Consider the following 27,022-nt stretch of genomic DNA (forward strand, 5'->3'; position numbering starts at 1 on the left):
AATCATGTGCAGCCCATTGTGTAAATAATGTATATAAAGCAGATACTGTGAGGGGACATTTATTCATTCCTCCTCACCACTATGAGCTGAATAAAGAGCATGTAATCACTTTGCGACTCTGAGTATATTTCACAGGAACAGGGAAGATCCAAGGCAGATCATATCAAAAACAATCCACTTACAGGAGGATTTGATATCTATCCCCACAGACCAACTGAAAATTGCTGATGGTCTTGGATTTTTCTGCCCATTCAGTACTGTTCTAGATGCTGAATGTTTTTATTATTGTTGTATTTTACAGGCATGCCGCAGACCACCAGAATGAAGGCCCCTGGACCGCAGGTAGGGAATCCCTGCTATAATTAAATTGAGGCTGCTAGAGGTTACTTTTGCAAGCAGGTAGAGCAACCTAGGGCTTAAACCAGGTATAAGGAAACTGTGGTCCTCTAGATGTTACTGTCCTACAACTCTCACCATCTCTGACATTGGCCATGCTCACTGGGACTGATGGGAACTGGAGTCCAACAACTTGAACTGGAGGGCTAAAAGTTCCTCACCCTTGGCCTAGCCAGTTTCTGTGTCAACATACGATCATACCATAGCTGAAGAGACTCCTTGCTGATCCAGTACGGTGAGGTGTTTGGTTATATGTGAGGTGGTCCATTGCATCTCCCAAGGCCAAGGAAGTTTGAGTGTTGTGCAACAATGAATCACTGTTCAAGGTTTCTTTCACTGCAAGACAGTTTTCAAGCAAAGGTGGCAATTGACTTGCTCTGCATTCATTCACTCTAATCTTAACAACACACAAGGAAATCATTATCCCTGTGTTCACAGTAGATGTTATATAGTTGGTGGTTCGCTAAACTAAAAACTTAAGCTCATATGGAGTTTCAGACTTTATAATAACAAATCTCCACACTTCCTACACACAGAACAAAAAGGTAGACTGCATGGGGGTGTTCACTTCCTTTTGTGTTCATTGCATAAGCCAAAAAACCAACTCCACAAAGTAAATGAAGGTTCTCCTATTGTCCTGTATAAACACCCCTTTGTTGCTTTCCAGTGAAAAACGCTTCTTAAAGAAAGCTTTATATAGATTTCAATAAAGAAAGCACTGTATGAAAAACTGGATTCACAACACAAATTAGACCAGCTCTGTTGCACTGACTGGTGCATGAAAACTAAAGCCAACAATGTCAGATAATATTTTATTTGGAGCTAAAGTGACCCATTGTGAACTTTGACATGCCACCACTTCCAAGTTATGTGTACCACTTTGACAAAAACTGGGCTGAATTTCTTTTGGCTGGGAGCCTATAGGGACCTATATTCCAATTTTACCTAATATTAGAAGTAATTTTCTTTTTGCCTTACTGGACAGTCACAATTTTCCCCACCTACTGTTTCGTCTTTGCCGAATCTCCTCATAGTTCTCGGTGCTATTCTTTGTTTGTTTGCTTGCTTCATTTTAAAAATAAAACTCAACTGTTTTGCTCCAGGAAACATATACGAAAAACGGTCAGAGCCCTCTTTTAAAATCTAATTGACTCCTGTATCAATCTGTTGCTGCTGGCTTATCAAAAGCAAGGAGAGCCACGGTGCTGTAGTCTTAAAAAACAAACGAACACTCTTTTGTTACCATAGATCCAAAAGGGAGGTATGTACATATTTGTAAAATGGATTCTTGCAGACTTTTCTCTGACAGTGCCCTAACTTCTGCCCAGAAAATTGGATTATTTGAGGTGATTTAATTGTGTGGTAAATGCTCATATCAATACAGTCAAAACTTCACATTTTGGCAAAGCTTTGGAAGAAGACTCAACTATAGGATCTCTTTGAGTGTTATGCGCTGAATAATGTGTGCAAAGAACAGCACCCTCCTAGGAGGGCCTATACTTCAGGATTAGGAGACAGGATCATGTGTGTGTGTGTGGCCAGATCATGCTTGGATGTCCTATAACATTTTATCAAAAGTCTGGAAAGGGATATGGTAGAAGGTTTACTAACTCCATATCTATTTATTACACAGATATCCTACCTTTCCTCTGCAAGGTAGGTCAGGCCAAGAGAGTGTGACTAATCTAAGCTCAGCCAGTGAGCTTCATGACAATGTGGGTCTCTCCAGTCTTGGTCTAACTGCTACCGAGAGAGGGGTGGAAAAGCAAGTAGGAGACTCTTGGTGAGAAGGCTACCCTGTAAATTAAACTCTCAAACAGTAACAGTGATAAAGCAGTGGAAAGGTTCATTTATAACTGAGAATAAGAGGATCTGTGATGCTTTTACAGATTATTACTCTCCATTACACACTTCCAAAATGACTCTTATATCCACATTCTACTAGGAAGAGCATGGGTTTAGGAAAGTTACAAGGAAGAGAATTCTACATGTGTGTGTTTAAAATTAAAACTAGAAGCCCATGAAAGAATGGTATTTCCTTACAAAGAGTTTGGGGATATATTCAACCACCCACTAGCCGCTTTATTTCATAGGATTGTCTCCAAATAGATTATTCTTGAGAAGAATCCAGAATCCAGATTGTATTTAAATCTGATTAACAGAAGAACCCTAACCCCTGATCCGCTGAGCTGGAAGGGATTAGGATGTGGTGAGGGTGTCCCTCCACCCAGCTCTGCCATTGCAGAGCTCCCTGTTGCACCAACTGAAAGCACAGGCAGTCTGAAGCTATGATGACATTGCACAGCCACAAGAAATGGCTGTATAGTTAAGGGGAGGAGCTAGATTATATTGCATGAATCTGCGGTAGCTCACTATGGGTTCAATTCAGAGAAGAATAAATCAGCAGGTAGCCTTCGCTCTGTCGTCTCATGCGAGAGTTTGTACAATACCATAAAAGGCAGATGTGAGAGCAGTTCTTGCGCTTCTACTTCTGTAAGGGGTTGCACAAGCTCCAGAAAGAGTTGTACAATAGCACTTCCATCAGTAGAAGTCCCTTTTCTCACGAAGTATTTTTTGATCCCACCTCTTATCTTGCCTATTTCTTTTCAAACCCTTCCGTATTACTTTCAGCTGGACAAAACAAAGATGAAAATATAAACATCTTCATGTTGAACAGTTAAGCCAGCGATGTATACAACATGGTCACAGAACGAAGGTGGGGAGGAATCAAATACCTTTTAAATCAGTACTGTAATTTACATGATAGATGGCCTGTGAAAGTTTAATACAGAGTAATGGAAATAAGTTACTAATGCACAGGTCAGAATGCACATAAATTGAAAGGGGGCAGGCTTAATGCAGAGGACACCTAATAAAAGAAACATACAAACTGGCAGCCAGCCAATGCAATATTAATATCTACAAATAGAGCACTGTATTAGATATGACAAACATTTCCACTGCCAGCCTAAATGAAAGAAAATGTTTAGTCTTAGCACACAAGTATGACTATGAAGTCATCAGAGGCCTTCATTTCAGGCCCATTTAAAATAAGCATTCCAACTAGCATTTCTTTCAACCAACATGTCTTCTGGGCACCATTTACAAAAATTCAAATAGTGACATAAGGGACCGTCTTAGATTCCATTCAGTACCAGACCTGCCCAGAGCATCAATAGATCCTTTGGCCATTGCTGCTGCTGTTCAAAGAACTGCAGTTCTGCACTATGGTAGGGAACAAGGGTTTTCTTGCTGCTATAGTAATTGACAGGCTCCTTTCACTCCTGTTCCAGTCTGTTATGTGGCATTCAATAAAACAATGTCTGGAGGAGATTCATCACAGTGCTATCTCCTTTTTAAAATTTAAAGTTCTGGCAGCTTGCTGGAGTGCACGATCTCATGGCAGTTGCTAGCATGCAGTCTGGCAGGCCAACAGGTCCAAAGTCCTGTCGCCTTGTCTTGCTTCTTTAAAATAATTGTTCTGAATGCACAATACAGTTTTCATATATTAATTCTTGACTACCTTCAACCTGGAAGACAGGAGACTATGCAAAATGTTGCCTGTGGAACACCAAAGAATTCTGTTAAAGCACAGCAGCAGAGGATTATTTTTCTTTTAAGTTAAAATCCTATGCAGATCTGCTTAATAAAAGAAAGAAACAAAAAGTTTTCAAATTCTGCAGGCACCATTCTAGACAGCCTCATATGTTATGTCCCATTGGAGCACACAGAGAGAGGGGAGAGAGAGGGAGAGAGAAGCAAGAATATGCACTACTTGGCCATGTCTTAATGACCTTAAGGTAAGAAAAAGAGAAGTCTCCATTCTGCCCTGCCCTCATAAATAAAAAATTATTGAGAAAAGTGAATCCCCTATATGTCTACAAGTTGGCGTACGTATTCTACTCTGGAGAGGCTCATGTGCCAGTTAATTCCATCCACTTTGGCCAAAAGGAAAAAAGGTCAGAACCATTTTTAAAATTTTCCATTATAGTGAATGTAAACCACAGAGCTTCATTTTATGCAGAGCAACTTGGGATACAGAATACACACTGAAGTGCAGAGAACATACAGCTACTCAGAAAGAGAATGAGATTTACAGAGCATGCCAATGCAAATTGAAACCTATGCAACCCCCTAAAGCATATGGGTGGACTTAGACCAAGAGAACGGCTCAGCTATGAAACTCACTGGATGACCTTACACTTGTCTCTATCTTTCAGTCTACCTGATGAGAATAAAATGGGGAAACTGGCTGTGTTTCTTCGCGAACTTCTCAGGTAAATTAAGTGATTGTACAAACATCTGAGGAAAAAGCAGTGAATTTCCACAGCCTTGCCCGTATACAGATTTTAACTATTTGAGATATGTAAGCATAAGGTGCATGCATTATATTAGACCCACAGAAAGAGCCCAAATTCAACTATTGGTATGGTTATCAAAGCCACCTAGGTTTTTTCTCTCAACAAATTTCTGTGAAATACGGGGATTAGGGAAAATGTGAAATTTTATCTCTCTTAACAACAAATGGCTGGCACTAGGCGTTCTCTTAAAACACCTTTTTAATGGTCCCCTGAGATCACTTATCACTTCCAATCCTCTTTACATTCTAGCACACACTCCACCATGAACAGGATTTTATAAATACTATCAGCTTCATACTTCTTCTTTGACTTCCTCAGACAAAACACTTCTTCATTTCTCATTGTGCCATTATCTTTAAACACTCAGAAACATCATTTTTAATGCATACCTGTTGCCAAAAACAGCAAAGACTCTTACATTTATACATGCAAGAGGAGATAAGTGCTTAACCCTGTTACCGTACAATTAGAGTCTTTCAGCATGACATTTGCTTGACAGATCCCTGCAAATCCCTCCAGTGACTTGCTGCAGACTGTGTTCCTTAAAAAAAAATCTCCAGATGAGCCCCATTGAAAGGCAAACCAGTGCCTAAGAACAGCAGCAGCCAACTATATTTTAGTGCCTCAGCCAGAAAATCCATATGGCCTTCTCCCTTCAAGCTGTAGTAGCATTTGGGGGGTGGGGTTCCACTTTGGTTGTGCCTGCCTAATTTGCACTTTCCAGAACAACTGAACTAAACTGAAATGTTTGAAAATCCCAACTTCTCCACACTTTGTGATGCCATTTTCTAAACAAGCAAGGTGTACCAAAATCCATATAATAGGGGGACGTGCCTGTAAAAAGTGCATATCACAGTAGTAATAAACATACAAAAAATGCATCATGTTAGGGAAAATTGTTTGTAAAATATCTGTACATTTGGCAAAATTTCATACAAAAATGTGTATATTAAGAGAAAAATGCACTAAATGTTCTTTGGGGGATTTTTTTTAATGCAAACCGATGTGAAAAATATGACAAACTGAAATGAAGAGTGGAAAAAATGAGAAACTGAGGGTAACCAAAATTAACGATTTGTCCTTTCCTAGGTAATATATACCATATATTTTACACAAAAACCACAAAATGTTTCAATCCTTTTTATTGCTAAGAAATTTTATCTACAAGCACATAAATGCACAAAAGAAAAAGGTATGTGTGTATCTATGCATACACTTACACTAAGCAGAGAATAAACTTTTGATTTCATATATTTCCAATTGGGGGGAAAGAAAACAAGCTGTCCCTATTGCAAAGCTTCTAATAAGTTATATGGTTGAACATCATCTCGTACCTTATTGTTCTAGTGCAGTACATAATAAACATGGACCATTTTTCAATGAAACTTTTATTTCCCTTTCTGTCTTTTCTCTATTTAATAATGTCTGTAAGTTTCAACATGTATATCACATCCCAGATCCTACTAATCTTCTCTTTCAGTGATGGCGGTTCTTTCTGTTTCCACTTATGGCCAACTGCTATTGTAGCTGTTGTGAATTCCCTTTCAAGGCATCCCAAATCAGCTGCTGATTTAAACACAATGCTCACTTTTGTACTGATTTATCTATAAGCAGAGAAACAGAACTTTTATTGAAATATTTAAAAAGTTCAGTAAATTTAAGTGTGATGGTGAAGTCGTACGTATCAGACTTCTGCACTACAGGAAAAGAGAAATGTATCTGAAAGTGGTTATGCAAAGTGCCTCAGAGGAGATCAAACCCAGTACACAATTATATATTAAAGCAAACCTAATTTGAATTATTTTAACGTTACCCATTGTGCCCTATACCCAATACAGCAAGCATGGAACTTAATGTTATCATATTTCGTTGGAAGCTGCCCAGAACCTAGTCTGGGGCAACCTAGTCAGATGGTGGCATCATCATCATGCCTGTATTGTTGCTAGCTGATCATTTCTTTCTTAGGCCAACTGCTGGTTAGCAAACCAGTATAATAATCTACTCAGAACCTAGTCTTAGGAAACCAGTCATTACACGTCCACCATGGCTCAACAACCAGCACTTCCATTTTAGCCTTGGCTCCTGCTGATTTGAGCTTCCTCTTGACACCCTTCATTCTCACACTAGCTGCTGACCTTCCTGAGCCCCTACTGTTTGCTTGTCCGGACTCTGTAGCCCTGCTGACGCCTATCAACTCTCTAGAATAGGGGTGGGGCACCTTCAGCCTTCCAGATGTTGTTGAACTACAACTTGCATCATCCCTGACCACTCACCACGTGGGCTGGGGCTGCTGGGAGTTGGAATCCAACGACATCTGGAAGGCCAAGGGGTTCCCTACACATGCCTCAAAACTAACCGTGCCACTTTGAATGATGTTTTACTAAATAACTTGGGGCAATGGCCCTGTTACCATTTGGAATGCTGATCCTTAGTGTACCATCATAGATCCAATAGGCAGGAGCAAAGGAGAGGGGAAACAAACTATACAGAACTCAATGGTGTGCGGTCCATGGACTAGTGGGACTAGCCTAGTCCCCTTAATGTTCCCAGCGGGACCTTTCCATGTACCTTCTGTGATGGAACTCCTACTTGGGGACTTCCCTGGCTTTTTTCTGGCCCACGTAGGAGCAGTCTGGATAGTTAGCCTTGGTGAAGACTTGACGTTTTCCTCCCCAAAAAAGTTTTTGAGTTTCTGCTGAAATGAGGCTGCATTTTAATGTTGCATTTTAATCTTGTCTTTTAAGTTGTATTTCAATCAATTGTTTTATATCTGGTGTTATACCTGAGCCTGGTCTTGGCTGGGGGGGCAGGGTATAAATAAAATTTATTATTATTATTATTACCTGCTTAGCCAGTGTCTCCAGGCTCCGTGTATGTGTGCATGCACATCTCTCTCTCTCTCTCTCTCTCTCTCTCTCTCTCTCTCTCTCATTACCTCTGTAATCATAACAACACACACATGAGTAGGAAGTGGCTGCTTGAAGCAGAACTGCAGCCCCTTCTTCATTTTTTAAGGAAGAGCAGTCAGAAAGCCTGATGTGCCTATGGGGTAGGGGTGGAACAGCCACTGTGTGTGTGTGTTTTGAAAGCGTGGTGTTTTAATAACATAAACCCCCAGCCCCAATCTGCCAGAACCTGAAGGATCAGCAGCAACATGCAACAACCACCAACAACATGATAATAGAAAGGGAGATGATGAAGAAAGGGTGTGTGTTAAAAAGGGGTTTTTTTAAGGGGGGGTCCACGCTTCCACCTGGGGTTGTCTTTTTAAAAAACAAACAAGGCCAAGCCAAACTTTTCTTCTTTTTGCAAGCTGCTTGGAACTGGCAAATTGACCAGCTGGGGAATGGACTTCCTTGGGAGGCTGTGGATTCTCCTTCATTGAAGGCTTTTAGGTATCTGCCAGAGATGCTTGAGTGGAGTTCTGTCTTGCAGGCAGTTGGACTAGAGGACCCTTGGGGTCCCCAACTCTACATTCAGCCCTGTTCCCCTATAAGAAAATTCACTGCACGCCACTGACAGAACCTGTTGGCATGCTTGTGTTTCCATGCATGCAAGGACATGTTGGGGAAAGGTGTGTCGTATGCAAAGGGAAATTTGTATCTAGCTGCTACTAAGTACATGCATGGCTGGCAGAGAATAAGCCCCCAGATGTGTAGTCAGCAGGATTATTAACTGTGTGAGCCACTGAACAAACAGTTGCAATGCCACCCTGGTTTCTAAGGTTTCTTAACATCTTTCTACCGGTGCTCCACACCTTCCTGATTAGCAGGGCTTAGGAGCAATGGCTGCTTTTGAACCTCCTGTACTGATCTGTTTTAACTTTCTAAATTGACCGGCTTTTTCTGTTGGAAGACAGCCAATTGCTTTAATGGCTGCTTTGTATTTTGTTTTTTTTGAGGAAGGGGGAAGGTACGCTGCTGCTTCTAGGAGTTTTGTGATTCTGTATTATTATATTTAACATATAATAAATATATATTAAAAGGCCTTCAGCCTTTTTAAAAGACATATAGGAGAAAGTGGGACAGAAATAGTTAAATACATAAATAGATGCCATAATAAATCTGGTAGTCTTTAGGGTGCCACAAGACTTTGTTGTTTTAGCGATTTCAAATCTATCACTGTTGTTCATAAGACCACAGCTGTAAACAGTTTGGAGCATACTTTGCTGAACTGATTCCTCTGAAGCATTTTTGAAACATCAAAGGTGTTTTGCATCCAAGCCTTGATTCAGGGCTTTTCCTTCATGCAGTTGATATTAATAGTGAAGCAGGTGCTCCGCGAAAATGCCCAGTTGTGTGAAAGCGTTTTGCCGTACAATTATTTTCCCCTCAGAAAGGGGGGCGGGGAGGCAGCAGGAAGGAAATGTGTGGAGAATCCAAAAAACTCAAAGACATGTTTGAAACCATCATGGCCTAAAAGCAGTCACCCAGCCCTGCTCCCAATAAAATCATTGCAGTTTTAAAAAGTGGCTTCTATGAGTTCTAATCTCACAGCTGAAGACTTTTGAAATTCCCAGTCAGTTTCTCTCATGTGTGGGGGGTTAAACATTTCAAAATAATACCTTACTCTTGACTAGGCAGTGACTATGTTTGTGAAACCATATACAACAAACCATCTTCCTTTTAACACAAGTGTGGCTTTTCATGCTGAAGGAACTTCCCACCTCTAGTGTGACAGTATAACGTCTGGGCGTGATTTAAGGCAAGCAGAAAGAACGCTAAGAGTCTGAAGTGAAGTTATTCAAAACCAGAGAAGAATTTTAGGTAATGGAAAAGCTTGAAGACTGATAGGCAGCTGTCTCCTCCAGCTTCAGTAAATTAGGCCTTCGGAGTTACGGCTGCTGACAGCTACCTTAACATCTGTCTGGTATTTTTAAGGTGATAACATGCAGCTGATGTCTTTGATCTTAATGGAAAATGCACATCAGTCGCAACACTTGGAGAGGCCCCGTTTTTGGATAGAAGCGTTTACCAAGCAGGAAAAATTGCTGAGAATCTTTTCAGTGTACGGTCAGAAGAGAAAAGGAACTAATGTTTTAAAAAAATTCTCCAAACAGGCTTCCCTGCAGAAAAGATTACCAGTGTGGCCAAAAGCCCACCCTTTTCCACACAAGAGCAATTCCAAACAACCTCGAACCTTGTTTTTCAAAAGGATACTACGGTGAAAGGTATTCGCTCCTATTTCAGTGACATGAGCATTTGCCTCATACAAACTCTGGTTTCAATGTCTCTCAGTATTTGTCTTTAACTAACCACAAGGGCTCAAGGAATGCCTCTAGTTTTCCATGTTCCTACAGCTCAATATGCTTTCAATTATTTTCCTGGCAGAGGTAAAGAAAGGGGGTTTGATAGTCTTAGGTCCTTATGTCAGGAGCATATAAATGTGCCTTTTTTAGAATGATACAAATATCGCTTTCTTCTCTGACTGTCTGATATAGTAGCAATTTCTAAAATGAAAGAGCAGGCTTTTCTTACAAGCACTGAAGAAGACATTTGAAGACGGGAAGCAATGCCTTTTATCTGTGCGTCCCTTGTCAATATTCTTGGGCTCCTACCTCCCACTGAGGGAGTCAAAACTGAACCAGTCCTGAAATCTGGGCTAAATGTGTATTTATTTTTTTCTTGAACTGGAACAGAATATGAGCAATTAGTTGCAAGTGTGCTGAACCTGAGCCAGAACAGAACCTAATGAATAGGTGCAGGTTAATGCTTCAGAATATCAGCTCAAAAATATGGCTGTGTACACACTATACATTTAAAGTATATGACTTCCCCCAAAGGATTGTGGTAACTGTAGTGTGTCCCTAACAGAGCTACAATTCTCAGCACTCTTAACAAACCACAATTCCCAGATTCCTTGGCAGCAGCAGCAGCGATGCCAGCGCCAATGCGATGCCGCTGCCAATGCAGACCTCACTCCAGACCCCTCTGCAATGCTTCCACTTCTGGGACACAGTGCCCTTCCAAGCGTGCTCTCCTGAGCATATGTGTGCCCCCCAACCTCCCCATTAAAAAAAAAATTAGAAATGCTCCCAAACCCCAGACATTTGTATAAAATGCAAAAATCCACCCAGATGGGCATACTGCCCCCCCAAAAGAGGACATGTCCAGACATATGGCAACCATAATATATGCATGCAAATTTATAAATAATTATATGAGACATCTCACTATAGTGTGGAAGGCTGTGGCCATGTGACCTGTGTCTGCTGTTCGAGTGCTAAAGAAATAACTGTTGATGGGTATCTTCAAGACTTTTGTTCTCCCTTCTTGTAGTTCTTTGTCTTTAACCTGGCACAGGATCCTTCAAACAGACAACTGTCCTCTGACAGCCCTCTGAACCGACGACTGTCTTCTGTAACATAGGAAGGGAACTTGTTTGAACCGAAGGCCCTCTGGCCAACTACACACACTGCGAACACTGGATATAAAACAGCTCAGGATTAACAGACATCTTGGTTAGTTTACAGCCGTGAGCTCGATGCAGAATTGTAGCAGCTGATGTAATGGAATCCGCAGAGTCCATACCAAAAGAAGAAACTGAAAAGTAGATTAAAATAAGAATAATCTAGCCATTTGGATTATTATGCTTCCAAATACCAGGAAATAGCTTGGAAATTGCTTTCAGGTATCATGTTTACTAAAATTGCTTTCCTGTATCATGTTTACGAAAATGCAGAGTTATTATCACCTACCGGGGGGTAACTGGATATAGACTGTAGTGTTTGTAACATAAGAATTATTGATGGAGCAGTGAGTTAAATGCAGGCTGCCACAGAGTGCTTGAGTGTGCTTTTCCCTTGCAGGTGAATGCAAGCATCCTTTCTGTGAGTTTACTGTACTATTTAATGCAAAATGTAGGGGTGATTATTCCTTGACTATCAGGATTAGAGAAGCTTGTTAAGCATAACAGCTATGAGTCAACTTCATACTCTTTTATCTTCCACTTAACTGATTTCACGCAAGCTAGGATATCCGTACCAAGGAAGACGCCAATAATATCTTCTCCCTTTTCTGAACTCTAATTTTGCAGATCCTTTTAAGAACAGAAAGGTATATGATGCACACATTTGGTCTGCCAAAAGGTCCAGCAAGCATTTCAGGTATCAATGAGTGCTTTTGTTTAAAGGACACTGAAAAAGACACCATATCTCACAGACGTTTCCTATTAGAAAGTACATTCCTAATTTTACCCAAGTATATAGAGATGCTGTGCTCTGTTGAGAAGATGAAATTTTGGATAAAATGTGTTTCAGGCCTCCTGCAAAGTGAACTTATCCAAGTAACTGGTCCCTTCAGCTGAACTAGAAATAGTACTATTAAAAGTGATGGGAACCATTTAATAGGGCTGTAAACCCGAATACAAATTCCTTAAATTCCTTAAGTTCCTAGTTGTATTAAACAAAACAGGTCCCAATTGTTTGTTCATCCTTTTCAAGGCCCAGGGAAATCCCTGGGTTCAAATTGGCTAATAATAATAATAATAATAATAATAATAATTGTACCCCAATCATCTAACTGGGTTGCCCCAAAGGTTTAGCTACTGTAGAATTAATTCAGCTTCACACTGTGATGTTGTACAAACAGTAAACATACAAAAAAATGCAGTAATCACATTAACACTATTGTCTAAGACATTGATGTCACAGGACTTCAGTTTGGATGGTGTATGACTCAGTTTGGCCCAACCCTGGATCAATTTGTGTCCAACACAATTGCAGCATCCACACCATTCAGCACTTATTATACCACTTGAACAGTCATGGAGAATCCTGGGAATTGTAGTTTGTAAAAGGTGCTTATCAAGGGTACCGCTGACCTCACAAAGCTACACTTCCCAGCAGGGCCTTTTTCCAGCCAGAACTCTGTTCTGGCACCTCTCAGGTGGGCACCATTGCCATTATAAGAGAACAAGGGAGGTGTTCATTGTCAGTTCTGACACCGCTTTTTCTAGATAAATAGCAGTTTCCCAGTACCCCGGGACATGCCCTTGGTAATAAGATGTTGCGCACCACTGCAGCAAATACAGTTGCACAACTACATTGTAGGAGAGATGGATATGACCATGCCTTGTTCCACTGAGATCACATGAAATACTATTATTCTGGATACACATGTCAATGCAGATATATATCTGCATCTGATATAGGAAACAAGATCGCCTGTGGCTAAAGGTAGGGCAAGACCTTCCGTCTTCTCCTCGGAAACCATCTTTGTTTTTGTGATCATGCAATCAGCAAGAAACTCAAGGAGTTTTGTGAGTACTCATAAGGAATGATTGCAACTGCAAAACCCAGGTGATGGACTCCTCCTCCCTTCCATTGCACATGGGGGTGGGGAGGTAAGGCAACAGAAGGAGCAAGTGTCTGGTTCCTCAGACTCCAGATTTTTAGATAATATTTCAGATCATGCTCAGAAGTGTCACTTTAACCTCTGGAGTTGGTTGTGCCAGCCAGTGGTGAGGCCCTCTGTCTTCTGTCACTGGTTGCCCTCCCCTTTGTAAGGGGAGAATCTGTCAGATGAAGGGGTCTAAAGTTGTGGCCTTTTTTTGAAGTTCAATCCATAGATGACCCCAGTGAGAAAGCCTGCTTCTGTATGTGGACCTCTATTACTGGCTCTGAATAATAGGACAAAATAGCTGAAGAGAGCCCATGCTGGGTCAGTTCAGGCCTTGGTCACTGCTTGCCAAACTGAGCCTGATTTAAAGTTTGGTTGCTGTCATCCCTCTGATAAGCATGACAGATAGGGTTGCGCATGGGACAGAACATTTGGTGTTCTTTAGCTGACACCTTTTATCTTTAAAAGAAAGTTGCATAGCGTTGTTGCTTTCTTTTTGCAGACTTGTGATTTGTACGTTTTGTTCTAAGAAAGAAAGAAAGAGTTAAATTATTTATACTGCTGGTCTAACCCATGCATCATCTCATGCTGTACCACTCATGCCAGTGCAACAGTGGGATGCAATTTGTAACTGAAACCGCTTCATTCTAATGACAGCAAACAGCCCAAATGGCATTTAAATGGGAATGGAATTTAAAGTAAAGGAATGGAATGTTATTCTTTCTCAACTCATTGGGGTGGAGGGAAGATTGGGCAAAAGTAAGTTCTCCTGCATGCCTCTCTGTTGAAATGAATTGGAGCTGCACAAGAGCATGGCTACAAACACATGCTGTTCTGTAGTAATTCCATGCAGGGCCAGCCCTATTATTAGGAAGAGTGGGGTGGCTGATTTGAGGTGTCATGAAAGGCTAGCTAATTGTTATTTATTTAATTATATTTTTACTGCCCCAGGAGGGTGAAGGTGTTTGTTAGATTTTCTGTCTCAGGCACCAGAACAATTTGACCAGCCTAGGATATCATGCACTTTGACTGCGGGGCAAAGGTGTTATTTATCATTCGTACATTGAATAAAACTCATTTATCACGCTCAAGACAGAGCACTTTCTAAGGCAGGGTACAAGAAAGTAGAACAATATAAATACTCATTATATTCTGGGTCTAGGCATGCTTCTTCAGAAAATATCCAAATCAGTCTGAAAACAGCTGTTTTCAGTCTCAGATCCAAAGCTGCCCACAAGGGAAGCCATGGCAATTGGATATACTCATTGCAAAGCCAAAATGACCAGTTACAAGCTTTCTGAAGCTCAGTAGCCTTCTATTAGTTTGCCTTTGCTTTGAAGTTGAGAGCAAGGCAAAGCACCTCTCTGCTTATTGAAGGCAAGGGCAACCCACTACATTTTGCTGCCTGGGCCGAGTGGATAAGATGGTATATCGCCCATTTCAAGTACAGAAACCTGTCAGATTGCCAGTTTGAACCTCCAGCACTGGCAATAGGACCAAGGGGTGGCAAGGTAGTTGAAAGGGTGGAGAGTGGACCACCTGGTACAGACAGGTCTGTACTGCTACAGAGGGAGAGAGGCTCAAGCAGAATGGTATTGACTTCCTCACATGCACACATACGCATAGTGCCTTGCTGCCTGAGGCAGCAGCCTCACTCTCCCTAATTGTAGGGTCCTGCCAGAGGCTCATGCTGACTGAAGGAAGCATGTGAATTAGCTACCTCTCCTAGAGTCCACTGCATCTGTCAGTCACGGAACTGATCCTGTGTTTTTATGGAATTGTACGGGTTGGGGATGGTGTAGAGCAGGGATAGGAAACACTTTTAAGTCTGAGGCCAGATTCAAACCTGGCCAACCTTCAGTGGCAAGAGGCAAAAGGGGACAGGCAAAAGTGGCTGGGGTCAAAGGTTGCCAAAGCAAAAAATAAATCAATAAATACAGTGAGGCAAAAAATGCTGTAAAATTGCATTTTACATAATGTTGTGTGTTCTAGAGACATTATCTGACGTCATACCCATGCAACGCATGCTGGGGCCCCTCCATCTTAGGCACGACAGCATCTTCAAAATAATACCATTGTGTAATAAACCTGTTTGCTGCATAGGAGCATTATTTATACTTACTGCCTCTGATTCGACTGTTAAGGTAGGAAACTCCACAATTTATTAGTCAGGCCCTCCATTTCTAGACAATTGACAAGCATTCTCCAGAATCTGCAAATATGTCCTGTTTTCATGAAACAAATGCCGTCCCTTCTTGTGGGGCGGGGGTGCCAATTCATCCCCACAAACCAGTTTTTGGAACAGCATATTAAAATGCATTTGGGTTAAATGTACAGCTACGCTCATGATCACACAGCAAAATGCCGAAGGCACTGTAACAAGCAGGAGAGCAGGGATGGGTAACTTGCCCCCCTCCAGCTGCTGTCGGACTCCAATCCCCCCTGACCATCAGCCTCATGGACCAAGGTTGATGGGAGCTGTAGTTTGTCAGCACTGAAGGACCACAGGTTAGCCGCCTATGGGCTGGAAAGAGGATCACTACTGCAGGAAGAACGCTGAACTAAATATCTGGTTGCAATGAATCCAGAATGATTCAGTGTGTGGTGGCTTGTGGGGAAAGGGGGAAACTATTTTTCTTCTGCTGCTCAGAACGGTAGGAGCTAAAAGCCTTTCATAATGAAAAGTATACAGAATGACAACAGCAGAGGCCAACTCTCAAGCCTATGTATAAACATAATTGCTCGATTTGGGGTTTTGGAACGTTTGTTCCTCCAAACCTTATACTCTTTTTTTTTATTTTCAAATAGCATGCCCCCTGCCAAGAAGTTACATTTTTTCCTCTCTTTAAAATAAGCAGTGAGGGCAATGGCATGATGAACAAATTTCATTTCTTCTGTTCCATTTTTTCCATCTTTAATACAGCCTCCAGCAGGCCAAATGGCACCAGTGCAATTGCTAGTAAGTCAATACATCTGGCTGCATTCCTGAAATGACAAATCTGATGGATAGAACTCCAGCTCCTATACAAAGCCTCTTTTCAGAATGCTCTCTCCCTGGTACTTGTCTGCTTGGAGCAAAACCTAATGTGTGAAAACAAAATAAAAATCAAGCTCTTTCACCACCCCGTGCTAGTGTTTCATTTTCAGTGGGCTAATGTTATTATTAACACAGCTCTCTCGTGCTGCCCAGATTCTGCACCTCTGCCTGGATACGATGAGAGCTTTCAATTTGGCACCAAGGAGATGAGCGGCTGTTCTGAGGGCTCCTTGCTTTGCTACGAAAGCATGACATGGCACACTGCTAAGTGTCTAGAACTGATCAGTATCCGAAGAGATACTGCTTTGCTCACCAAAAGCAATGTGATTGTGTTGGAAATTGCCAGTGGTGAGGAATGCAAGCATGCAGGGAGGCGTTTTACCTTTCAGCTTTGATGATCTTTCAGCAAGAAATTATGAGCTAGACATCATGTGTGACCTTGTGACTGTATATGGGGAACAATCTGTCAGCACATCACTGGGCTTTAGTCTGTGAAGGATTCAGCACATGCCCATGGCATGAAGGTGGGATACTTGGCATTCCATTACTTTAAATTTAATGAGCAACTAACACCAGATCTGTATGAACTGGATTGGCTAAGGAGCCAATATTGACCTTTAATGTTTTCTATAGTCTCAGACCATGTTGCCTCAAGGATTACCTTCACCTGTCTGGACCAGCGCAACCCTTAAAACTGGCCATGGTGGGCCTGCTCTTTGGTTCATTGGGAGTAGACATGCCTCGTGGCTCGTTAGAGTCAGTACCACAACTCTGAAATATCCTCTGTGAGAAAATCTAACAGATTCTACTCTTCCTACTTCCAGATGGCCTATGAGGACAGACATTCATTATTGGAGTTTTTAAACTATTTGAACGGCTCTTGTGCCGTCTTATCTTTCATTATTATTTTCTTATTATATTGCTTCTGTTTTACGATAATTTTTTATTATTTAGATAAATACAATTTTTTTTATGTAGAAAAGTGGGATAGGAACCTTCCTCCTACTCCTGGTCCATGGAATCAGGGTACCCCATTAAAAGGATTCAGGGCCATAGCGCCCACAAAATGGTGATTTCAGAGGAGGGGGTTGCCCTAGTTTGATGTACATCATAAAGCGATTCATATCCTTGGTTAATCCTGCCAAATAATCAACCAGCAGAAGAGGTTAGTTGATTCAGACTACACACCCAATGCCTGCACCAAAACCTGCTGACATCTGTAATCAATAACGTTGTGGCCTGTTTAAGTCCCAAGTGGTTGTCCTGTGTTTACTGCAAGTTCACCATGCCTTGGCCCCACCACCTGCGGCTTCACTGCCCCTGGACCCACACACTGTCCTTCCAATAACTTCCTTAGGATTTAATTGACTGCCCTCAGAAGTTTTGTGGTACCTTTGTGGAAATGTGTTTCACCTCTAGATTAGAATGAACAGGAAGCCGCCTCCATCCTAAGAAATGTTTGCACTAAAGGAGATATGAGGCATATCCCAGAACCTCATGTCTCTAGACTTCTTGGGACTCCTCTCAGAACCAAACCTCATTCTCCCACTGCCTGCGGAGGAAAAAAATGTCTGTTGGCAGGTACAGTCTGAATCCAAACCTAATCTCCAAACAGACTGCAAACCACCAGACCTGCAAACCCACCAGCCAGATCTAATTGCTCACCTTTGACATGGGCTTTGCTTTTTGAAATAAAACAAATAAAGGAAAACAAATGTTGAATTAAAATTTGCCCATTTGAATGCCACAACATGAAGATGTTATTTTCAAAAAATGCATTCTCAAAATGTAATATTTCAACATGAAATATTAGATAGCCAGGCAAAATGTCCAGTTCATCACATTCAGAGCTATTCCACTGAATTTTTCTCAAATGCATGTACTTTTTTTTCCAATGGTATGTTCCTTGATCCCCCTTCATCCAGGAAATCCTGTACAAATGATGTAGCTTCTTCCACAAAGACATGACATTTCTTTGTATTTCTTGGCCACACAGAGTGAGGGAAAGGGGCGAGGCTTTTACAAACGTCAGAAACACTCTACTATTTCTGTAGTGAATTTTGTCCAATGATACATAGATTTCCCTGTCCAATATAACTACAGTAGTAAATACTGAAAACAGTGACAAGAAACAACAAGCACAGATCTGTACAAACTCAGGAGAGTAAAGCAGCCTAACATTAGTCCCTTTAACTCATCAGCAAACTGAATAAGGTAGCAGTAAATCTGTAGGTTTAAACCCAGCAGAAAGTATTGTGGGTGTGGAGATGACACCCCAGTTAATGGAGCAGAAGGGGCACCAGCGTACCAGTGAGAGGCAGTGTAGCGTAGTGGTTAGAGTGTCAGACTAGAACCTGGGAGACCAGTGTTCAAATCCCCATTCTCTGGGTGACCTTGGGCCAGTCACTCACTCTCAACCAGACATACCTCACAGAGGTGTTGTGGTGGTACAATGGGGAGGAGGAGGGGAACTATGTATGCCACCTTGAGATCTTTGATTGGGTGGGGGGGAGTGGGATTCACTGTTGTTGGCATCTGTCTGTCTTGAGAAACAGTGGAATGCGCCTCCAGGAGTGAAGTCAAACCACTGTGTTAGCAGCACCCAAGTGACCTCTCTGGAGCACAGACCTGGGCAGTGTGTATGGAGGTCCTGGGCTGCCCAGACAATAAGATCCACCTCTCAGCCTCACTGATGTGGTCCAAAGGAAAGCAGAGCAATACGTTTGGCACCAGCTTGGTTGCAGGAATGGCTGGAAGGAGGCATACAAAGCGCTATCTAACCGTCTTAGGGGCTGCACTCTGGATTTGTGTAGGGTTTATTCTTAAACTGCAGCAGTAGTTTAGGATCAGAGTTGAAACTGCCTTCTTGTCTGCTGGGCCCACTATTGGTCTCATCTGCTCAATCCACCAGAGCCTGTCTTTGCATGCCGGGGAAGTCTCACCAAGGGTTCAAGACCCACTGGCTACCCTCACTTGGTTTAGCTGGCCAGTTGAAGCCATTCCTGGGGTGTTGCCGCTGTCACATGCTGACAGTTTCTAGGAGCCACAGGTGAGAGCTGGGAGCAGGGTGGACGGCAAAGGTGCACGAACTACCCCAGAAGGAGCATGACATTTCCCCAGCCAGAGGTACTGCCGCTCCCCTAACATCCTATACACCCCTCGTTGGGGTACAAATATAATAATATAAATAAAGTGAGCCTGAGAGTTTTTAAAAAGTGAAGCAAGGAACCTTTGCAGAGGGGAAGTGCAAGCATTCAGAAGTTTCCATCTCCTTCACCCGGGACCCTTTTCCTCTTAAAATCTCTTGCTCTCTTGGCTCTCTTCTCTTCCATTTACTTTCCCTCTTATACACGTACCTTTCTACTATATTGCAACTGAACTGAGACTTATGTCTATTTTGGCCCTGAGGCCTTTATCAATAGTTCCACATTCTAGGTGATGCAGAGAGCAACCCAGGTAATGGCCAATGAGCCTAGCTCAGCAAGTGCAGCAAGAGGCTCTTAATCTCAGGGTCGTGGGTTTGAACCCCACATTGGGCAAAAGATTCCTGCATTGCAGGGGGGTTGGATTTCATGACCCTCGTGGTCCATTCCAACTCTACAGTTCCATGATTCTTTTTTTTTTTTAAATAATTTTTTATTAAAGTTTTAAACAAAGAAAAAAGAAAAACAACACACACAAAAAACAATACAAAACTTAACAATGAAAACATAAAACATAACAATTAAAAACAAACTCTCTTTTCCATTTCCAATTTTAAATTACTTATTTTCTGGACTTCCTCATACCTCCCTCTTTTGTATTCCAATCCACATTATTTGTCCAGCAGTTTCTTTTCCACTTTTTTATCCCAATCTTTAATTTAATAAAATGTTAAAATATATAACTTCAACTTTTTTTTAGACCTAATCCTTACTCTTAATGTCATATAGCTTTAAATTTTTCCCTTTTATTATCAAATTTCCATTTCTTTAGACATCTTTAATCTTAATCTTTAATCTTAATCTATCCTTAACTTTAACCTGTACAGCTGGAAACCACTTATTTTCAATCCAACATCACTCTAACATTCCTTAATTTTGCAGTGTTTCTGAAGATAGTCTTTGAATTTCTTCCAGTCTTCCTCCATCGACTCTTCTCCCTGGTCACAGATTCTGCCAGTCATTTCCGCCAATTCCATATAGTCCATAAGTTTCATCTGCCATTCCTCCAGCATGGGAAGTTCTTGTGTCCTCCAATACTTTGCGATGAGTATTCTTGCTGCTGTTGTTGCATACATAAAGAAAGTTCTATCCTTTTTTAACACCATTTGGCCCACTATGCCCAAATATTCTATCATCTAGATAAAGTGATAAATACATATTGAGACATCTAGATTGACAAATAATATGCCAAGTTGTCTGCACCGTAGTATTTTGGGGAACCACTGGGGAGCACTTGTCTCACAATAAGTGTGTTTACATATTACATTTAACACAATAGCTGAGCAGCAGAAATCAACCAGTGTACCCCCTTTCACACAAACACTTGTAAACGTGAAGAGACACCTTGTACCTGTGTTCAGTATAATGTGTGAACAAGCCTTTTGTGCAAGTTTGGGCACTAGTCGATGCTTTGAAGCGTACATACAGAATGCTGGATTGCAGTAGTGTTGTGATTTAAGCAAACTGATGATTTTGAGTATTTAAGAGGAACTGAATGCATGCAACTTCATTCACAAATGAATTTAAGGTGGGGCATAGCTTATATGTAGTGCGGCTTCCAGATTTGCACCCCATTATGATGTCTATCATCTGGAGATGAAATAGAAAACTAGAGGTTGCTATCTAGACAACAGCAAACCATGGCTGCAAAAAATAAAGGCGCTTTTCAAGGTTCATTAAGCACTAATCAATGCCTAGATTAAGACTAAGGAATGACAAGTCTCAGACGATTTGAAAGGGTGTGTTTCATGCTGTTAAGAAATTCAAGAGCCAGACAAGGCCGTCCCGCAGTCTATTTAATTTAACAGATAGTCATCTATTATACATTTCTTAGAGGACTGAGAGCGTACTGTATGTCTTTCTCAAAACTTTAGAGCACACAGTAAAAAGAGTAGGAAAGAAAACAATCTGAGTGAAAGGAACACAATTTTGGAAAAGGACCAGCTTCCTTCTGTTCCCCAGCCCCCAGAAAAACCACCAATTAAAGTGACATTACTGCAGAACTGTGCCGGAAAGCCAAGTGGATGCTGCTTGGATCCAGTCAAGCAGTTCACAGACTGATGGAAAGAACTGTTCATACCACATGCATTTAGCAGTTAATTGACCTCATCCATGAACACCGACTTTTGCCAACAAAAAATTAAAGTCAATATCCCTATTTATTTCATATGCTTGTTTGGTGTTTGCTGAATGAGATATGCACCGGGTTTTTATTCCAGTGCTGGAAAGAATGTGAGAAAGATTGGTCAACATGTATGTTTATGCTTTGTCTCTGTTCCACAATCGAAAGGGTTGTCTATGGCAGCCATCATTTCTGTGCTGACTAGTATTAGTCAGGGTCCAGTGCTAGCAGTGTAATACCTGTCACCATGATGTGTGTGAAAGAGATAAATACCTGCCATAATGCAATGGAGTGGTTTCTCTCTCTGCTCTGTGAATTTCGTCCCATCCCCCACCCCATCCGCAGCAATATTTTGAGCCTCCTGGCATACTTAACTATTTAAGAAAATAGGGAGGGGGGTGTTCCTGTGGGACTCCTTTCAGATCTGTCAGTTTGTCAGCTACAAACTATATACTGAATATTTGTCATTTTCCACTTAAACCTGCAACAGCTATGATGCATATTAACTATCTTCTGCCCCCCATGAGAAATTGTGAAGGAATTTATAGTGTTTGGGGTTTGTTTTTTTAAAAAATATATAAATACAACTTTTAAAACATAAAACTAGAAAATAATAATTAAAAGTGTGTGTTTTCACACATGTGTGTATTTTCCGCCAGACATCTCAGGTTTATTTCTCTATGAAAATTAGGAAAACTGTTCTTCCCCACTCCTGAATCTTATAGCACTGCTCTGACGGCAGCCTTGACAGTGTGACGTGATGCATGTTTCGTAAGAGAAAGTAAGTCCCATTGTGCCCAATGGGATTTACTACCTGGTCAGTATATTTGGGATTGGACCCTAACAGTGCAACCCTATACATATCTCCTCAGAGGTGAGTCCCACTGAGTTGAATGGGGCTTACTCTCAGGAAAGTGGGGAAGGAATTGCACTTACCTGGGTAAAGTGGTGCTTTTCAGACTGTGTTCTTAGGAAGGCTGGGACCCCATAGAATCCTATCACAGTTTTCTCAGCGAGAAAAACCTTGTTCAGGTGTTATGCCAGTTCATTCTGTTTTGTGACTTTTAAAAATGCAGTTGTTTTCAATTGCAAATTATATTAAATATTTTATTGTCCAGAGAACTTGGTTGAGTGAACGGCATATAATGTGACAAATATATGATTCAGCTTTGCTGTTAGACACAAAATCATATTAACAAATAGGCTACTGCCAAATTTGTATCTTATGCTACCAATATTTAGTTAGTTTCTGAATTCTTCCTCCTAGCAGTTCTTCACCTTTTCACTGCCCTGAAGCCCCACTTCTCATGAGGAGCTTTTAAACTTCCTCCACATTTAAAAAGAGGCATTTTTGTTGCTTCTTTGGAAAAAGACACACCTCAGCTCTGTGCACCTATCAGCCCATTGTATGTTTTCTTTCTGTTTCTGGGCCACCAGCGCCCTTTGATCACAATGAGAGAGATACATTTGCAGCATTTACTTGCTGGCGAAGTTTTAAATGGCTCCATTTATTTGCAATTGAAGGTGTACCCAGCCTTAGAAAGACATTCATCAAATAAAGGCAACGCATAACTTTCCCATTACCTAGGTGTAGCCTGAAACTGCCACTATACAATTTGAAGAAAAAAACAAAAAAAGCTATAACTCAGCTTGCAATCTGGCTCCCATGCCCATTAAAGCTCAGTCTAAATATAATTTTGACTGCCACCCCCAGCCTTTATAATATACTGTTCAGTTTTACATGTAAACTCATAAATGCTCTATAGCACATGGTACTGGTGGCTACCCAGAAAAACCTGAAAAGGGTGGGTGTGTTGCCTTAAGATACTATTGTGCTTTGAGATAAGCCAAGCAGCAAACAAAGCACACTTTATAAGGAGCTGGCATAGCTGCTGCCTGCCATTTCAAGCATCTGAATGGGAAAACAGCTCTGGATATTTATGACAAATGTCTTGTTTCCTGATTTATGTTAGTACCATGCTGTGCTCGAGCCGATTTTGGTCAGAGAATGGAGCTAATAGGCTCGCAATTCTTTGCAACTAATTGAATGTGAATTGCACTGGGCAGAGAAAAACCTGACTGAGAGCAAAAGCCAGTGATGTTGAAAGGCTAAGGGAGCATGTTGGTAGGAAAAAGCAGGAGAAGAATCCACAGTGAAAGCACTTGCGAAAAAATCAGGAATGACCACAAGGATGGAGCGCCTGACTTGGAGCCAAAAATCTTTTTACATTTTCCAGTCACAATATCAAATTCTTAGCTTCCATATCTGGATATCTGACATTCGTAATGTGCAGCAGGCAAAGCCCCATTTTCTATAAATTCAGAGTATGCAGAACTGTAGGAAAATAAGAAATGGGCAGTACAAAATGGATTGGTACACTTTTTCGGGTATGTAGACATGTTGAATCAATCACATTAGACTCAAGCCTGGCATAGAATTTATCCTGCAAAGCTAGAGTTAAGCTCTGGCAGAACAGGGGTGGCTAAGCTTTTAGGGGCTAAGGGCCACATTAACTCATGGTGAACTCTCTGGGGGCAACATGGCAACTTGGGTGTGGTCAAAATGTTGAAGTGGGTGTGGCTAAAGTGTAAAAGCAGGTGTGGCAAGAGCTATTTAACAATTAAAGCCATAAGCAGCCATCAAGCGGTTTGATGCTCACAAACATTTCAAGGAACATTTGGAAAGAATTTAGAGGTAGCTTCAGCACAGACTTCCATTTAGCAACAAACTGCTCCTGTGTAGGAAACAGATATCTAGGGACTGAGAAAGGAGTCGATTTCAGAAGTGCCGAAAGGGTATGCTGGAAAACGAAGACAGTTAGATTTCCATCAGTTATAGGATAAAAGTCTTTGGGACTATTTTAAGGGGTGAAATGGGAGAGCCCACTTTGAAAAGCTTGATTAGAGAAAACCAGAAGGATTTCTTAACAGGGAGAGTCACGCTTCACTTGGCTATTGGAATTCATGAAAGTTTTCCAGCAGCTATGGGATATCGTACACCAGCTATATTTTCTGGCTATATCATGCAGTCATTCTTCACATTTAACTTTCTTAAGTATAGGGAAAGGATAAGTAGATGGCATGGGAACTACGTAAAGCAAAATGTGCTTAAGCCTTTTGGGAAAGGTCGGGTTTGTGAAAATGCAACCCTGACTCACGAAGCTAATTGCATATGTAATGATCATGGTTCAGACGGAGGGTGGAGGAAGCTGAGACAATGAAAAGGCACTTTCCATGAATTCAGCATTGAAAGCAGTTGGCATAGTAAAACCTCTACCACCAATGAGATGTTTCTCTCCATGCAGTTGAGAGTGTATGGAGAGAGACAGCAGACACACTCACCCAAGCCCTGTAGTCACAGCTGATTCCACAGAGCAAGATGGCTTCTTGTTGAGATTTCCACAAATGCCTAGGCATGCTACGCAATCCTATCCACTGTTCTTTCCATTGGGTTCAGTTGGGCTTCCTTCCAAGAAGGCATGCACAGGATTTAAGCTACATTTTAGTAACCAGAGCAAAGACTTTTCTCCTTACATATCATAATGAACACATCTGAGCCCCCACATAATCGTTCCATTTAAATATTGACACAGTATAGTAGACATTCTGCCAGGTCCTGTTTTCTTCGCAATTAAGTGTTAGATAACAGAACATATGTACCCAGCTGGATACAGAAACCCAGAATTTCTGAACAGCGTCCCAGTTTCAGGAGCCGGCATGGAGTCAAAATGACCTCTCCCTTGCCAGTGCTAACAAATTTAGATTAAATATACAGATACAGAATTCATTGCCTGATTTATTGTCAATACAGTGTTAATATTTGCATCCACAGGATCTGACATTTTTTGGGTACCAAAGTGAAGCAGCACATCAACCATTTGACAGTGCTGGGCTGAAAAGAAGCTGGGGATTTGCTTCCAGAATGACCTGGAAAACAGTGGAACAATTGGAAAGGTTTACTTTCTAGGTATGAAAAATCATGGTAGGCCCAGTAAATAAAGCTTTGAAAGAAGAATTTTAAAATGTAGATTAGGTGTGTAGACCCAGTGAGCCTCCAGATAATAATTGGCTACAATTCTCACTGGCCCTGACCATTGGTCATGCTGGCTGAAACTCTTGAAATTTGGGGTCTAATAACGTCTGGAGGCCCTACCCCACATGCAGATCTTTCAAATGCTTAAGATTCTACCCCAAACCATTTTCTGGTGGGATTAAAGGGCATTGCTTCCAAGTAACTATGTTTAGGAGTGGGTTATAGAATCATGCTAGCTCCTTACATATCATAGCTCTGCACACTGCCACCAGGCTCCCCAAAGAGCATCCATTTGATCTTCATTTGAAAGAGTTCTCCCTCCAATACAGAGTGTGTGCGGAGAGGGACTGTGTATAATCTTGATTTTAATAGTGGCTTACAGGGAAATAGTTCAGCAACCCTTGCCCACTGTTGCTACTCCAGTCGAATTCACAACCCCTTTTTCAGGGTTTTTTGTGTTTTGTTTTAAGGGGACTCCTGGATCTCATCTATTTTGGCCCAGATTTAAAGAATATATTTTCAAAGAGCTCTAGTTTTAATTCCATAGTATTACATCAGCTCCACACACCCAATGTCTATGATCATCAGCCCAGCAACAGTTAAAAGTGCACCATACTTAGATTATTATTTTTTGAAAGAAAGAAAGGGGATTTATTTCACACAGTCTTCTAGTCTAGTCATAATAAAACATATTTTGAAGTTTCAAAAAGATTCATTCACTCTGGTTGTTGCAGGGTATCAATCGCCATCACAAACACAGTGCATTTACTCTATATGACCACTGTTTCTTCACAGAATAATTTCTTTTAAAAAAACACTGAATGCATATTTGTATGAAAGAAATCTTTGATTCCATTTATGCAATGCAGCTGTGAAGTCAAAAGGGCCATGTATTCTTATTTTTTATTTCAGTCTAAGTTGTATACTATGTTACAGAAAGATCTGCACAAACAGTATGAGTTTACAAAGTGAATTTGACATGCCTTGGCTTTTAAAACTGCTGAGCACTGTGGTGGAAAAGTGACACATAATATTTCAAAACACAATCCACCAACAAAACAACCTTACATCTAAATAAAAATAACTCTGTTATAATCAGCATAGCAACAGGATTATAGCATCAAGCTAACAATATTAAGGGGACGCGGTGGCGCTGTGGTCTAAGCCACAGAGCCTAGGGCTTGCCGATCAGAAGGTCGGCGGTTCAGATCCCCACGATGGTGTGAGCTCCCGTTGCTCTGTCCCAGCTCCTGCCAACCTAGCAGTTTGAAAGCACGTCAAAGTGCAAGTAGATAAATAGGTACCGCTCCGGCGGGAAGGTAAACGGCATTTCCGTGCGCTGCTCTGGTTCGCCAGAAGTGGCTTAGTCATGCTGGCCACATGACCTGGAAGCTGTCTGTGGACAAACACCGGCTCCCTCGGCCAGTAAAGCAAGATGAGCGCCGCAACCCCAGAGTAGTCCGCGACTGGACTTAACAGTCAGGGGTCCCTTTACCTTTACCTAACAACATGAAAACTAAAAAGCTATTCA

At 41.4% G+C, this 27,022-nt stretch overlaps 1 long non-coding RNA gene across 2 annotated transcripts in view; it reads left to right on the plus strand.

Annotated features, from left to right (window-relative positions):
• LOC308477104 overlaps positions 1–27,022 on the plus strand; it is a 191,596-nt gene that overhangs the window by 112,038 nt on the left and 52,536 nt on the right. For both annotated transcript variants that reach the window (XR_013986385.1, XR_013986386.1), the window contains exon 2: positions 302–342. This is a non-coding gene — a long non-coding RNA (uncharacterized lncRNA). The remainder of the gene's footprint in view (positions 1–301; positions 343–27,022) is intronic.

Source organism: Podarcis pityusensis (assembly GCF_964106645.2).
Source record: "Podarcis pityusensis genome assembly, chromosome: 5".
Lineage (NCBI taxonomy): Eukaryota > Metazoa > Chordata > Lepidosauria > Squamata > Lacertidae > Podarcis > Podarcis pityusensis.